The sequence below is a fragment of the Psammomys obesus genome, unplaced genomic scaffold (genome assembly GCF_907164565.1).
Source record: "Psammomys obesus unplaced genomic scaffold, mPsaObe1.curated_primary_1811, whole genome shotgun sequence".
NCBI lineage: Eukaryota > Metazoa > Chordata > Mammalia > Rodentia > Muridae > Psammomys > Psammomys obesus.
This window is the reverse complement of record NW_026592890.1, coordinates 28779284-28796829: the sequence shown is the minus strand read 5'-3', so window position 1 is coordinate 28796829 and position 17546 is coordinate 28779284.

The following is a 17546-nucleotide window of genomic DNA, read 5'->3' as shown; positions in this document are numbered from 1 at the left end:
CTGTAAAACAAAGGACACCGTCATCAAAACAAAACGACTGCCTACAGATTGGGAAAGAATCTTCACCAACCCTTCATCTGACAGAGGGCTAATATCCAATATATATAAAGAACTAAAGAAGCTGGAAAACCAAGTAATCCAATTTAAAAATGGGGAAAAGAGCTAAACAGAGAACTCTCTGTAAAGGAATATCAAATGGCAGAGAAACACTTAAAGAAATGCTCAACCTCATTAGCCATTAGGGAAATGCAAATCAAAACAACCCTGAGATTTCACCTTACACCCATCAGAATGGCCAAGATGAAAAACTCAAGTGACAACACATGCTGGAGAGGTTGTGGAGAAAGGGGAACCTTCCTCCACTGCTGGTGGGAATGTAAACTTTTACAACGTCTCTGGAAATCAATCTGGCGCTTTCTCAGACAACTAGGAATAGCGCTTCCTCAAGATCCAGCCATATCACTCCTAGGCTTATATCCAAAAGAGGCTCAAGTACACAAAAAGGACATTTGCTCAACCATGTTTGTAGCAGCTTTATTTGTAATAGCCAGAAGCTGTAAACAGCCCAGATGCCCCTCAACTGAAGAATGGATGCAGAAATTGTGGTGCATCTACACAATGGAGTATTACTCAGCAAAGAAAAATAATGAAATCATGAAATTTGCAGGTAAAAGGTGGGCTCTGGAAAGGATCATCCTGAGTAAGCTGTTACAGAAGCAGAAAGACACACACTTTATATACTCACTCATATAGACATATAACATAGGATAAACCTACTAAAACCTGTACATCTAAAGAAAGTAATAAGGAGAGAGGACCCTGAATAAACCGCTCAATCCCCATCCTGAAAGGCAAAGAGGATGGACATCAGAAGAAGAAGAAAATAGTAAACAACCTCGGAACCTGCCACAGAGGGCCTCTGAAAGCCTCTACCCTGCAGACTATCAAAGTAGACGCTGAGACTTATGGCCAACTGTTGGGCAGAGTGCATGGATTCTTATGTAAGAAGAGGGAAATAGTAAGAGGTGGGAGGACAGGAACCCCACAAGGAGAGTAACAGAACCAGGTGTCTTCTCAGAGACCCATACTCCAACCATGTACCAGGCATAGAGAAAACCTAGAACCTCTGCACAGATGTAGCCCATGGCAGTTTAGTGTCCAAGTGGGTTACGTAGTAATAGTAATAGGAAGAGAGACTGCCTCCGACATAATCTGATTGGCCTCTTCTTTGATCACCTCCCACTGAGGGGGGAGCAGCCTTACCAGGCCACAGAAGATGACAATGCAGCCACTCCTGAGGAGATCTGATAGACTAAGATCAGAAGGAAGGAGAGGAGGACCTCCCTTATCAGTGTACTTGGGGAGGGGCATATGTGAAAAAGGGGGAGGGAGGATGGGACCGGCAGGGGAGGAGGGAGGGCCTTATGGGGGGATACAAAGTGAATAAAGTGTAATTAATAAAATAAAATTATACATAAAAAAACCCTGAATATTCAGTTCATAGTCCTCACAAGACAGCACTTGGATGTCTGAAAATGGAAACTATGGTAATGTATAAGGAGAAAAACTTTATGGGCAGGTCTTATAAAACTACAAGTCCACTATAACCAATGAAAACCTTCCTGTCACAAAAGCTCTTTCCCCAGAAACTTTGCAGTGGCTTCAATGGTGATATTGTATTAACCCACTTTCTAAACTAAACAGATAGAAATCATTTTGCACACCTCTTGACCCCCATCACTCATATGTAAGTAACCAGAATGTTGTGCACATTTACTACCTAATTATTTTCAAAATATCCCCATCATTCTTTTCAGTGTCGTACTATTACCCTTGTCCAGACAATGTAGTTTTATAGTGCACGTGGCACATGGCTGACCTTATCCTGCTCCTGTATGTTCTTCATAAGCATCCTTCTAAAAAGGATTCTGATCAAAATATTCTCGTGCTTAAATATCATCCTCTTGATCTCCCAATGTAATTGAGGTTAAGTTGCAATGTGAGGTGATCTCTGGTTCCCTCTATATCTTCCACAATCCTATTGGTCTCTTTTCTCTTCATTCTTTCCACATTAAATCATTTGCATTTTATTCTTCTCTCTGCCCAACGTGTCCTTCCTTTAGCTCCCATCCTATTTTAAACCAACTTAAAATCTGCAGCTTAGCCTTCTTAAAAATCATTTAAGCATTTGCTATGTCCTCTACTGCTTGTGCTACTGTTGCCTCCTCATGGTTACTTCTCCTTAAGAACTGTCACATCATGCAGTTGCTACTGTTTATCTTGGCTCTGTAATGAGACTGTGGATTTTCTCCATTCCTTAGAGCAGACTCCATTACCATTGAAGCTCCATGACTAAAGCAGTGTTCAGTGCACAAGTGTAAGGCGTAGAGTACAGATAACTTGGCCCAGGTGGTATCGGCACTCTAAAAAAATAATAATAATTTGGAAAAAGATTTGACTAAGGAAAGCCAAATTCATTACTTAATAATAAGGCATGTCTGTTCTTGGAACTCTTTTCCTCCTATTGGGTGGCCTCTCCCAGCTTCAATATGAGGACTTTTTTTTTTTTTTTTTGCCTTGGCTTATTGTATCTTGTTTTCTCTTGTTTGGCCTTTGTCTCTTAGAGGCCTGCTCTGTTCTGAAGAGATAATGGAGGAGCAGTGGATATGTGGAAGTGGGGACATGGAAGAGATCTAGGAAGAGTGGAGGGATGAGAAATTGTGGTGAGGATGTACTGCATGAAAAAATTGACTAAGGAAAACTAAACTCATCACTTAGTAATAAGTCAAAAATATATATTTTAATTTTATCAGTTCCTGGTTTTCTAAAAATATTTAGCACTAATTCACAATAAATGCATATTTATGGGATTTACTTCAGATTAATGCTTTGTAGAGTCATTTTATTGACTATGCATAACCAGGACTATGTATCTGCTCCATCATGCAATTACTGTAATCTATCTACTGAGTTGTAAAAGGATAAAAGAAACATCTACATTGATCCTAACAGTTATTATTATAGTGTCCTCATAAGTATATTAAGGTGACATTTCATTTCAGTCTTCAGTTCACTAAATATAAAAACTTTCACTCTTTCAATCCTTTCAACTGTTTCTATTCCCTTCATACTTTGTGTTGTTTAATAAAGAATCTACATCAGATCACATTGAATCTTGTCTCATATAATGTGACAGTTGCATCACAAATAAAAATATCTTCAAATCTTTGAGGCTTATTTTAATTAGTCAGTAAGAATACTGTTAGTATAATTACATATTTTTATTGGTGTATGAGAATGCATATTTGTTTTCTCCAGCAACTAATGACCAAGAGGACTCATTCTAATACTCACAGCTGACCCAGCATACTTGCAGATACTTGCTCTTTTAAGAATGACATAAACTGATTGGCCTGTTCTTTGATCATCTCCCCCTGAGGGGGGAACAGCCTTACCAGGCCACAGAAGAAGACAATGCAGCCATTACTGATGTGATCTGATAGACTAAGATCAGAAGGAAGGAGAGGAGGACCTCCCCTATCAGTGGACATGGGGAGGAGCATGCATGCAGAAAGGGGAGGTAGGGTGGGATCGGGAGGGGAGGAGGGAGGGGCTTATGGGGGATACAAAGTGAATAAAGTGTAATTAATAATAATAATAATAATAATAATAATAATAATAATAATAATAATAAAGAAAAAAAGAATTTCCTTCTTTAGGTTAATGGGACTACCTGGGATCTGAGTGAGCCACTTCAACATAAATTGTATTTCGGATGGTAAGTAAGCCAGACAATTATCTAAAGATAGTTTTACATGGAAGAATTCTCTACAATTTATCACAGAGACAATGTTTTCTAAATGTAGATTTCAATTTTATACTGGGACTCTCTTCTCCTTCCTATCTTTTTCTTAAAGGGCAGTAAAAATCAGCTTTTACATTAACAAATATAGCAAACTTCAGGACATGTCAACTAGATATCCCCTGATATGTTTTTTTCAAGCTTTGTTCAGTATTATAGGCTGGCTAATTATTTATACTGAGGGACTATTTTAGGCTTTGTTGGATATTAAACAGCATGTCTAGCCTATACTTACCAGACAATAATACCCACTATACCAGGGGTGTTAACAAGATATATTTCCATACATTATCAAATCACTTTTCAGAATAGAAGAAAACTGAACCTAGGTGAAAACCCTGAGACTTCTCTGATTTCTTTCAAATTAAAAGGGAATTTTTAGCTTTGTCTTTCATAAGCAGCATGTATTCTGACCTGAATCTAGATTCCAAATTATTTAATACAACATATGTATACAGTTTTAACACTCCATCCATGCTATAGTCTGTTAATTTGCAAGTGTGATCCTTTCATCACACCTACCCAGAGTCCAGTGTTCCTGTTGTTAAGTCCATATGAAACTTTTCTCTCCACCTTCTCTCCACCCCTACTTTATTTCTTTTTTCCCCTTTAATTAGAAGTGGATATTTTAGCATAAAATTTGTCCTGATTACATTTCTTCCTCTGGCTACTCCTCTCAGTTTCTGCCCACTTTCCCTCCCATTCACATCCATTTCCTTTCTATCTTTCTGTTTTAATTAAATTTTTATTTGTTAATATTAATTACAGTTTATTAACTTGTATCCCCTCTGTATCCTGCTCCCTCATTCCCTCCCAATCCCACCCTCCCTCCCCCTTTCCAAGTATGTATTTCCTTTAAAAAAGAACAGGTACTCAGAGATAACAACCAAACACAGTAAAATAAGACATGATAAGACAAAGCAAAACCCATCACATCAGAGTTAGACAAAGCAAACCAACAACAACAAAAAAGAGCCCAAGAAGAAGCACAAGAATCAGAGACCTGCTTGTTCACCCACTCATGAGTCTCATAAAAATACTAATCTTAAAGTTATAGTATGTACCCAAAGGACCTGGTGCAGACCCATGTCAACCCTGTGCTTGCTGCTTTCATCTCTGTGAGTTCATATAAACTTTGCTCAGTTGATGTAAAGGGCCTTGTTCTCAGGATGTACTCCATCCCTTTGGCTCTTACAGTTTTTCCTTCTCTTCGACAAGGTTCTCTGAGCTCTACAGAGGTATTTGATGGAGACATCTCATTTAGAGCTGTGTGTTCCAAGGTGTCTGTGTGTGTGTCCAAACACACACATGTGTATGTGATGTTTGTTTTGTGGGTTTCTGCATTTGTTCCTATATCTTGCAGGAAGAACCTTTTCTGATGATAGCTCAATAAAGCCTTGATCTATGAGTATAGCAAAATATCATTAGGAGTCATTTTATTCTAGTCTTCTCCTCCTCCTCCTCCTCCTCCTCCTCCTCCTCCTCCTCCTCCTCCTCCTCCTCCTCCTCCTCCTCCTCCTTCTCCTCCTCCTCCTCCTCCTCAAACAAGTAGTAGTATTTGGTTTTACCTAAGTTTGTAGGCTATCCAGTCACTGGTTTTTAGTTACTGAAGCAGTGTCAAGTACAGGTTCCATCTCTTGGAGTGGGCCTTCAGTCAAATCAGACATTGGTTGATAACTCCCATAAGCTTTGGAGGCAAATACATGGAACTATAAAAAAATCATCCTGAGTGAGGTAACCCAGACACAGAAAAATAAATGTGCTATGTATTCCTTTATATGTAGATATTAGACTTTAAATAATTGATAACCAATCTACAATAAGTATACCTAGAGAGGTTGGATATAGAGAAAGGTATTGGGAAGATACATGGTTTCCCTGGAAGGGAGGAATAGAATAGATTTTGTGAGTAGACTGTGGGTTGTAGAGACAGTGATAGTCAGATTAGGGAAGGAGGGAGAAGTTGAGGGAAAGAATGCAAGTAAGGACAACTAAAACTGAAGGACATTTCAGGGTGATATGGAAGCCTAGTGAGGTGGAAACTTCCCAAAGTATATGAAGGTGATTCTAATGATGTCTCCAAATAATGAGGGAGATGGAGTCCCAACTGGCCATCTCTTGCCACCAATTGAAGCTTCCAATACTAGGACTAGACTACATACAATTGAGTTGTTAGCCAAAAGGGTCTTACAGAAATTGCAAAAAAGCAGGTTGTTGCCAAGACAATAGTTCGCTCTTTACAAAATGACAGCAAAGCCCCATTGCTGAAGACAGCCTGCTCTGGCAGCCCACACATAACTGAACTGAATATGGAGAGGTTGAGCTGGTGCCTACATAGAACCTTCCCTCCCATATTCTAGTGTCTTTGGCATAAAGTGTAAATATAAACCTAGTCATAAACCTTGATCCACAATGTTGCCCTGGCTATTTCATTTTTTTCAAGAAGGCTGTTCAAATGTTTGGTGTCTTCTTCCTGCATTTTCTTTTGTTTAAATTTTTAAGTATTTTAAATTTATTTTTGAGATTTTTATAAATGATGACTGGAGGTTTATCATTATATCTTACACAGTCCATTTAGTGTTGCTTTTATGTCCCTGTTCTTAGGACTGACTGCTTGGAACCGGATAACTTATCAGGGAGCTCCTTCATCCCAGGAGAAGACTAACTATTCTCTCAGCAGTTACTGGTGGCCAGTAGCTGTTCATCCAAGTTGTCACCTTGGTAAAATTTTCTAACCCATCCTGGTGTTGTCATTATGCAGGTCTTATTTAGGCAAACTAAGTGAGAGATTTTTTTTTTTATACACAGCTTCTCGGTCTTGTCTAAAGATGTCATCTAGAAAACAAGTATCCTAGATGTCTGTTTGTTATAATTTATCTGACCTGGGTTCACATTTTCCCCACAATCCTTGGGCATAGGGGTTATGTTGTAGATCTATCAAATAGACCTGAGCATTGTGTTGTCAATTGCTCTCTACATTTTGGCCAGTTGTGGATCTCTGTAGCACTTCTTTTTATTGGAAAAAGAAGCGTCTTTGATAAGGGTGAGAGTACTTATCTATAAATATACAAATAAGCACTTGAAATACTGTTAGGAATTATATCCATTTAGGAAAATAGCAGTAATAGATTCACCTCTAGGATCTATGACCTCTCCAGCCATGTGTAGTTATCTAGGTTTAGCATATCAGCCTTGGATATTCTCTTTTTCAGTGGACTATAAGTCTGAGGAACAATTGTTGGTTACCATGCAATAAAAGTGCCACTGTTGAATTGTTGGGGATACCTTTCTAGTTAGTCTTTATTGAGTCTTCTTTCACTGACAATATTTAGCTTTTATTAAATCTTTTTTTTTTCTTTTTTGGCACAAAGTTTTACTGTGTAGTCTTGGGTTCCCTCTGAATGTTAGTTAAGCTGGACTTGAACCCAAAATCTGTGTGTCTTTGCTGCTCAAGTGCTGGGATTAAAGAAATGTGATATCACACCTGGCTAGATCATTTTTATAAGACCACAAGTAGCTCTCATTTTATGTAGGATTTAAAAGTGTTGAACCCATAGAAATGAAGAAAAGAATGATGGTTTTCAGGACAAGGTGTGTGTGATGTGGATTTAGGGAGATGCTGGTCAAGAATCAAAATTTCAGTTAGACTTGAAGAACACATTTTTTTTCTATTCTTTTGTTTAATTGAGTATCTGTATTTAATAAAACTGTGCTTCATTCTTCACAACTATTTGAACAAGTAGTTTTAAAAGGTGTTTCAATCCAAATCTGTAGTGAGAATTTTGATTTTTACTTTCTTTAAAAGCACAGAAATATAAAAATATGATTTGTTTTAATTCTAGGTATGGGGATATAGGCTGTTTCACCATCAGGTAACTATGATTTGTCTCATGCTCTGGCTGGGGCATTGCCATCTGCAGATAGTTTCTGTGATTGATTGGGTGACATTTGGAATTCTGGGCACTTTTCTGAGGGTATGTAAGTATATGCTCCGGCCCTGAGAGGCAGGTGGGTTGTTGGTGGGTTATTGGTTCCAGTCATTTGCTGTTGGTCATGGTTTATTTAGTAGTTGTGCTCAAAGAAGAAACAACAAGAAGAAATTAAATATCCTGAAGTCAAAGCTCAAGCTTGTCCCAAGGAGCTTGATGTCCCTAATGAGCAGAAAGTCATCTAATACCACCCACTTTCTGACCTCTGACTTTATTCAGGGATTGCTTTTATGTCCTCTCTATTCTTTTTTTTTCTTTCATATCTAGTGTTATGGAGTAGAAAGGGAAGAAGAAAAGGAGTGGAGAAGAGTGGAGAAAAGAGGAACCCACTAAGGAGCAAACCCTGGCTACAAAAGTCAGACAATGTACATATGTATGGGTAGCTAACTAAATTCATCTATTTGGCAAGATACACACATTTCAAAATATTTTTTCATAATATACAAATTGTTATGAATGTATACAAATTACTTCTCAAAATACATAAAGATAATATTCATTAAGATGAGTGTTTTTAGTGTTTTAAGAATTATGCCATCCAGCCAACCATGATGGCACATAGCTGTACTCCCAGCACTTGGGAAGTAGAAAGAAGATCAGGAGTCAAGACCAGCTATATAAGAAGTTTGAGGCCAGCCTGGGTCATATGAGTCCCTATGTCCTGCCTCTGAATCCTGCTTCTCTCATATATCAATTCATCGCTTCATTTCTATCAAAGAAACCATCTAAACTCTCTTTCATTCTTTCACCTCCCTGTGTTAATTTCTCAACCCAATACTCTTTTCAATATAATGCAATTAAAGTATTGAATAGAGCAGTGCAAAGCATGGTGAGTGATTTAATGAACAAATAAAGCCACCTTTCACATTTCTCAAAATATCTGCGTCTCTCTCTTCCTGCAAAGCAATTGCACAGTGCATGGTAGAATATAGCGTAGTGCGGAGTGCATAGTCTATAGAGTCTAGACTAACACTCAGTGTGTTGCTTCCCTTCCTTTGACCTCTATATGCTCCTCATTTCTGGACAGAGAATATCGTATATCTTCATAAATATGTGTGCGTTCTCTTTCTGTCTTACTCGGATTTCTTCTAGTGGGTATTCCCAGATATTTCTACCGATATCTACCAAATGCAAGATCACATTTTCTGAACTCCCCAGTTCTTGCAAATCAAATACAATTTTCCTCCAGGCCATCCTGTCTGATGAAATTTAATCTGAATCCTTCTGTGAACACAAAGTGCCTATTTGCTGAACCCACCTCTTGTTTTCACGGTAGGAAGTCTTACTCTTTCCTCCTTCTGTTAGTGGCAGAAGATTCCACAGCACCATTTCCCTAGAGCGTATTGTTATGTTCCAAGCCTGTTTGTCAATCTGCAGCTTAAGGAACAAGAATGAGGCAAGACAGAAATGAGGGTGGATAGAGAGGCTTGTTGACTATCAGATATAAAGTGGAGAGAGTATAAGACCTTTCAGAATTTTTATGCATGTTCTTTGACTGGGAAGCAGACCTGCAGTTTGTAATTCTCTCAAAGACAGTGCCTAAACTGGCCTCTATCATGAAGCCTATGAAGCCAAGTTCTGGGCTGCCTACTTTCCTGCCTCATGATACTTCATGTCACTGAGTGGCATTCTCACCCACTGTGCGGGGAGAGAGTAAAGAGAGGGAGGAACCTCTTGAGGTTTCCTACCAGAAACAGAAATATTTCAGAGGCTTTGTCACACTGACTGTTAACAGAATTCCAAACTCTACTCATGGTAAAATTTACTATAAAATGTTTCTGTCTTTACTGTGGTTTCTGACAGACTTTGCATGAGGCTGTTAATATAGAAACAGCTCCGTGATGAGTATCATGCATTGTTAGCAAGTGGTCCAGTTCCCTAGAAGCTGAGCATCTGGAAACTATCCCTAAGCATATTACGAGGCAGGAAGTTCTCAGCCCTGAAAAACAGGTCTCCATTCCATGGAGAGAGGAACGTGTGTTTGTGATGGCAAAGCAGCACACGGAGAGACCACGGCAAACTACATTTGACTTCCCTTCACTTCACTTTAAATTCTCATCTGAAAGGTGTGTCATTTCCATCATATTGAAATAAATCACAGATTTAATATTTTGTTTGTTGCTGTGACTTGTTAATTAAATCACAATGTGGTTATGTTTATTAAGTTACAAATTATACCTTTTGGGGGAAGAACATTTCTGAAGTGGAACATGTTTACTAGATGTTTTCACTTCCATCTGCCTTCAGGGAAGATATAATTAAATCTAACAAAGCAAAGGCAAACTAGTGTGAGGAGAAAACACGGTGAGGAAATGTCTTCTAGCTGAATGAAGCTGAGACACTGAAGGCAGACAAGTTGCTGTGCGTGAAAAAATGATCTGGGATCTAAGACAAGATTTAAAACCAGGAAACTTCATTTTCAAATCTTTCTTCTTAGACATTAAATTTGATTTAAACACCATGAAAATTTAAAAGAAATGCCTTATCCCCTCTTTCTCTCTGCTGCCTTCTCTCTCTCTCTCTCTCTCTCTCTCTCTCTCTCTCTGTGTGTGTGTGTGTGTGTGTGTGTGTGTGTGTGTGTGTGTAAGTGAATGTGGAAGACAAAGGCTAATATTGGGTATAGTTTCTCAGGTACCATCAACCATCTACCTTTTCTTTGAGACAGGATCCCTGCTTGTCCTAGAACTCACTAAGGAGACCAGGCTGTATGGTTGGCCATCAAACCCGGTGAATCATAATGTCATGACCCACAAGGGCTGGGATTATAAGTGTATGTCTGTCCCGTCGCCTTTTTAGAAATGGCTTCAGGGAATTGAATTCATGTGGTCAACTTTGTTGATACTCACTTTGAAAACTGAGAAAAATTTTTTTCCTATCCCCACAGTTTTTTTCTTTTTCAAACTATCCAGTTATCCAACATTCTCATTACCAACCTAAGAAAGTTCCAGATTTTATTTATGAACCAAACACAAAGCAATAATTGATTTTTTAGAAAAACTTAATAATTAAAAATCTGTGATAAGTTACATTTGTGCCATCCAATATGACAATAGCCACACACATACATATCACACACACATACACATCATTAAATAATTTAATTAGGTTTTCTTCATACAAAATTAAGAATTCAATTCTTTCTTAGTCACATTTAAAGTGGTAACTACATAAGTGAGAGTAGTGCCCTCCTTATTATGCAGCGTGGATATAAGACACCTAAACACAGAGACCCAGTGTTCTGTGGACTAGCACAATTTTAGCTGTACATAAAACTACGGCACACAGTCACATCGGACTTTCTGTAGTTGTGGAAATAGTGTATTTCAGTAGTTCACAAGATAAAAATAAATGAGCCAAGGATGAATTATGTCTAGACCCCAAGAAATTGATTCTGTGTACTGACATAACACATACTCAATTTCCTCTTTAAATCAGTCTTCCATTTGCCTACCTGCCCAACTCTAAAAATCCCTTTCTCAGTACATCTCTTAAAACAACACAAATCATATTTGTGTTGGATGAAAGTGGCAACTTTTATGAATTTCTAGTACTTTTACTCCGAACACAACTTTGTCTGTGATGTGGTTATGCCCAGATCTAGGGTGCTCAAAGACCACCAGGAGCCAGACCACGTATGCAAGAACAAAGAGATTTATTCCGGCTTAAGCTCCGTCTCTATACTCATCTCTCAGTCTCTCCACTCGTCTCTGTCTCTCAGTCTCTTTGTCACCAATGCAGTGGATCAGAGAGGAGAGCTCCAGATCAGCTGCATGGCAGGGTTTCTATTGAGGTTTGAACAAGAAACACCGAAATTTCCAGCTTAGCAGTTTTAGGATTGGGTGAAATGTAGCAAGGGCTACAAAGTGATTGGCTAACTAGCATAACTTACTAACATTGAGCCAGATAGCTACAGACCTCAGGAATATTAAGTATTTTCTGTGCCATGAACGTTCTACTACAAAATTGATAGGCTGCCCAGCACAGATGCCCCATTCTTGTGGTTACCTCCAGGCTATTTCTTGGGTAGGTAATTTTATGATCTTGTTCCTGGAAATGGTGACCTATGGCCTAACTCCTGTCAATGTTCATCTGTAATTTCATCATTTGCCATGATAGCTGGCAATCCAGTGTAGCTACAGAGCATGTGAACTATACCTGAAAAGCTGAATTATAATTTTTTTTCTTTTTGTAGGGAATCTTACTTGTACAATCTTTTTATCAGTGTTTCAGCAAATAATTGCCTCCCTCTGTCCTGACCTTGCTGTCCCACAAAGGAGAGGCTCTCCTCTTAGAGGCATTTGCATAGCAAGGCAATAACAAAAGTCTTAGGTCAAACTGCCCAAAGTTCTTAAACAAAATGCTTTTGGATAACAGTTGGAGGAAGGTCCAAGTATGTATTCAGATGCTGATTTCAGTGCCTTGAGATATGGTTACCCCCCTGTCATGGGTACTGTTAAAATGCTGAACTATCTCCTATAGCCACCTGATGAGAAGGAATGTTCCCCAATTATCCCTGATTGGTTGATTAAAATGCCTATACCTAGGCAGGGCAGAAGGAGGCAGGCATGGCTAAGGTTTGAGGGCTTTGGGGAGAGAAGAAAAAAGAAAGAGGAAGAGGAGAGGAAGGAAGGAGAAAGCTGCCATGGTTAGAGTGGCCAGCATGGATGAAGGCATTGGTCCAGATGAAGAATAAGGAAGTGTTTATGGAACTACGGATAGGAGGTTGCCTGGGATAGGACTAGGAGGTAAAGGTAGTTTAGAGGGTTAATATATTCCCTGCCCCAGGTTAAAAACAAACAAAACAAAACAGTATATTTAAAACACAACAGGTGTCTGTGTTTTTATTGATTATGATACCGGGTTAGATATTACCACTGTAATATCTATAGGGCTAATAATAAACAGTATTTGATAATACCTTGACAACTTTTAATTTCTGCCTCAGAGAAAACACACAGTCTAGTTAAGGACTCCTATTCCTGTGCCCCACTGAGAAACTTCCAGCCCTAGGTAGCTAATTTTGTTCTTGTATCTGAGGGTTAAGGGAGCATGAGGAGGAAATGTTACAATGTACAGAGGCCTTCCCTTCCCTTGGGACTCAGAGGATCAAAGGCATTTCATCTACATATTCCACAATGCATGTGTAGACACAGAATTAGATACTGGAGATAAGCCGTGACAAAAGCATGTGAGAAAGGATTGTCAAGCTCTGCCTTTCAATTTTAAGTTGATGACAATACTGAATTAAATATATCTCAAAACTTGGTAGGTTTAGATCATCTGTTCTTTTAAAATAAAAATAAAACGTACCTTTGTCATCCAAATATTCACAAACATAGACAAATAAAGAAATAAATACTTCTTGGTAAGTTAAAATAAAACAAACACTGCTGTTCTGCTAAAGGAATGTAGCCATAAAATGACTACTGTCATTCTGCTTTATTCCTAGATCAACACCTTAATATGTCAGCATCAGAGAAGCTTCCTCCTACAGGAAAAGGACAGGAATACAGAAATCCACAGCCGGGTAATATGTAGACAGTGAGAAACCTTGGATCACTCAGTCTTGACTGGGATGTCTCCAAACCATCCCTCCCATCAAGGCTCCGAGAAACAGTTACACTGAAAGGAGCAGAAAGATTGTAAGAGCCACAGATGGTGGAGGACATCGGAGAAACAAGGCCTTCTAAACACAGAAGGACCAACATACATATGAATTCATTGAGACTAAGACAGCATGTACAGAGCCTACATTTACCTGAACCAGATGGAGTCCTATGGCTGAAAAGAGAAGTAGACACATGTCCCCCACCCTAAGCCAGAAGCTATCTCCAGCTGATAACCACTCAAATAAAAAATGAATTTTGTCAGTGGGGTCTCACTGGAGATACAGACCACTCTAAAGAGCAATCCCCATGCCTACCAGTAGATGGCCAACACAAAACAAAGTCAGTGCTACCTTTGGAGGTTCTTTGTTAGAGCATTTTTTCTTTTAACCTTACAGGACCTCTGTGAATATATTATGGCCTTGTGTTTTTATGGGATTTCTGTGGGTTTGAAAGTGTGTGTGTGTGTGTGTGTGTGTGTGTGTGTCTATATGTGTTTTGTTTTTTCTTCGTCTCATTTTTTCTGCTTGTTTGTTTTGGCTTATTCCGATTTGTTTGTATTTGTTTTATCTTATTTTATTATTATTCATTAGATGCCTGCTTGTTTTCTAAGGAGAGACAGACAGGGTGTGCATTTGAATGGGAGTGGGTGTGGGTGTGGGAAAATCTCTGAGGAGTTGAGGAGGGTGGAAACAGTGAACATAATATGTTGAGTGAAAAAGTCACTTTCAATATAAGAAAAAGAAATAAAGGTGTGTGCTGTGCACTCTGACCTTCACGTGTCACAAAAGCTCCGGTGGATGTCAGGTCTGGGAGCTTCAGTAAGGCATCTGTAAGTCTCTAGCTAGAACTAAGAGCAAGATGGTGCACAGAGCTGTCTGTGGCTGGGAAGAGATGCTCTAAGCAGAGGGGAGGAAGAAAGAACATATGTGCAGGTCCCTGAGCAGGAAACAGCTCTGTGCATTCAAGCAACTGAACAGCTGGAATGGCCACATAAACACAGAGACAGGTTTCTGGGGAAACTGGAGAACAAGCCAGGCTCAGGTCAGGGAAACTCTGTAGGCAATTTAAGATGTACACTCTTTATTTTTTATTTTATTTTTTTCCCTGAAAGCAATCTATTAAAATGTGCTAAGCCGATGGGGTCCATAACTCAATTTAAAGTTTTACAAGAAAGTTTTGGAGGAGGTATTTATGAAGGTGGTAGGGCTCATTAAGCCTAAATTATCTTCCTAATTTACAACACTTCTTAGCAATACATTCTGCCAGCTCATTCAATTGTCATTACATAGGCTCTGACTATACAAAGTGAGACTTTGTGCAAACCACCCGGAGCTCTCACATGTCATGACTGCTTCCTCATCCGAGGCCTGCCTCATGTATTATCTAGTCTAGGCTTTCTCAGCAGTGACCCTGTTGACATTTGAGGCTGAGACATTCTTCATCTTGGAAGACTGCCGGCCTCACGGTGTGTAAAGTGTTTAGCAACACGCTGGGATCTACACTCCAGGCACTGCCAGCATGCCACCACCCTCTCCACTCTCACTGAAGAAAAAAAGTGTCATCTCCATATTTTTCCATGTTGACCTTGGCTGGGTAGCAGTGATCTAGTTGTGGTCAAATAGGCTGTAGAAACGTTTCAAAGCACATAGTTTCTGCAGGAGTTAGTGACATGACAGGAGTCAGCACCTTTGTTGGGATTAGCTTATCCAAATTCTAGTGATTCTCCCGAATACACAAACAACTTCCTTTCAGACTATTTTAGAAATTATATTTACATTTTTTTTTAATTTGGAATACACTGAGCAGAAAACAACTCTGTGAATTCAAGCAACAGAAAAGCTAGAGTAGCTACACAGACACAGACAGAGGTTTCTGGAGGTCTCAAAATAAGACACCGATTTATTTTATTTTGAGAGAAATGTTCTAGGGGAATGGTGATTCTCTTAGGAATACAGTTCAAATCCAAACATCTGATAAGGAAGATGAGAAGCTACCACTGTGAGATTCCTTATCTGTTTCTAAATATTGCTATTTCATACTTAGACAACAGAGGATCTTTCATCTAATAATTATAAGCTGCCTTACTTAGAAGGGTCCTGAAATTGTCATTGAGAAGTTGTTGTATGTTGTCTCTCCTTGTCAAGTATAAAAGATGCAATATTGCAGCAGATGTGCTGGTTCTCTGGCTCTTACAATCTTCCCACCCCCACTTGCTCAATGCTACTCTAACCTTAGCTGTAGAGGTTGGGTTGTAGGCGTAACCACTGGGCTTGGATGCCTCATAGTCAGCTGTAGTTTCTGTTTTGATGAGGTGAGGATTTCTGTAATGGTCAGACATAAACATAAATGCATATAAATAACAGTAAACGGAATCATCAGATGTGTGTGTATGTGTGTGAATGTGTGTGTGTGTAATAACAACTACTGAGAAGAGGTCATAAATTTTAAAGGGGTAAACAAGAAGAGTGAGTGGAAAGGGAGTGAGAAACATAAAGTAAAACAGTACTCATACTTAAAATTCTCAAAAAAAAAACCAATAAAATAAAGGTCCTGAAGATTGTTTAATCCATTGCAATGATTTAATAAGATAAACACATTATCATGCTCAGTGCTACCCTACTGGGTGCTACAAAAAGAGAAGATCTGTCTGGCTCAGCACACAGACTTGAACATTCTTTACAGTTTTCTGCCTGGGGATTCAGGTATAACCTCACTTAAAAGCTGGGTTTAGAGTCACTTCTGTAGAAAGTCTTCCTCTGCCCTCTTCACAATGAGGGTGGTTTTAAGTACCCATTGTTCATCCATAACAATGGTGGCAACTCTCATACAGGTCCAGAAGTTCTTACAATTTGCTGAGTGAATCTTTAGGGCAGGTAGCAAGGGCATGCTCTGTGGACAGATGCAAAAAGAAGCCTATCAGTGTTTTTCATTTTAATCTTTATATTTTTTATCTTAATTGCAGTTTATTCACTTTGTATCCTAGCTGTTACCCCTCACTCATTTCTTCCCAGTCTCACCCTCCCTCCCTCCCTCATCTCCTCCCATTCCACTCTCCAAGTCCATTGGCAGGGAAGGTCCTCCTGCCCTTCCCTCTGACCCTAGCCCATCAGGTATCATCAGGACTGGCTGCACTGTCCTCCTCTGTGGCCTGGTAAGGCTGCTCCCTTATCAGGAGGAGGTGATCAAAGAGCCAGCCACTGAGTTCATGTCAGAGACAGTCCCTGTTCCCCTTACTAGCGTTTTCACTTGGAGACTGAGCTGCCATGAGCTACATCTGAGCAGGGGTTCTAGGTTACCTCCATGCATGGTCCTTGGTTGGAGTATCAGTCTCAGAAAAGACTCCTGTGTCCAGATTTCTTGGTTCTGTTGCTTTATTTGTGGAGCTCTTGTCCCCTCCAGGTCTTTCTATCTCCCCCTTCTTTCATAAGATTCCCTTCACTGTGCCCAAAGTTTGGCTATGAACCTCAGCATCTGCTTTGATACACTGCTAGTTAAAATCTTTTAGAGACCCTCTGTGGTAGGCTCCTGTCCTATTACCTGTTTTCTCCCCTTTCTTTTTTTCCTTCCTTCTCCAGTGCTTCATATTCCTACTGATGAAGTTCTGTCTTCTTTAATGGGTGAAAACAGTAGTTCACAGAGTCCATGAGAAGTACCAGTAAGCTGAAAAATGATTCATGCACTACATTCAAAGAACTACATTGATGTTGACCCAGACGTCAAATGACAGAAACTTGGGGGCAATTGTTTGATCTTCATATGTATCCATTTCTTTATTTATAGAATAAGATAACAACTATACACCTATTGTTTGGCAACTATGAGAGCAAGTGAGTGCATGCCTATGTCAAAATGATACCTGTAATTTTGGATAAATCATTTTGGTCTCTATTTCCATTATTCATTTTCAAATGTCTACCCGTAATAATCCTCTTGCATTTAAGTACATATACTAAGCCCAGCATAAATCAAAGACACATATTTTTATGTTGAATAAAATCTGCAAAGGCTAAGAACACAGAAACTGTAGAGGCCATACATCTGCATTAGATAAAAAAAATCAATTTAAAAAATTAATATTTGAGGATC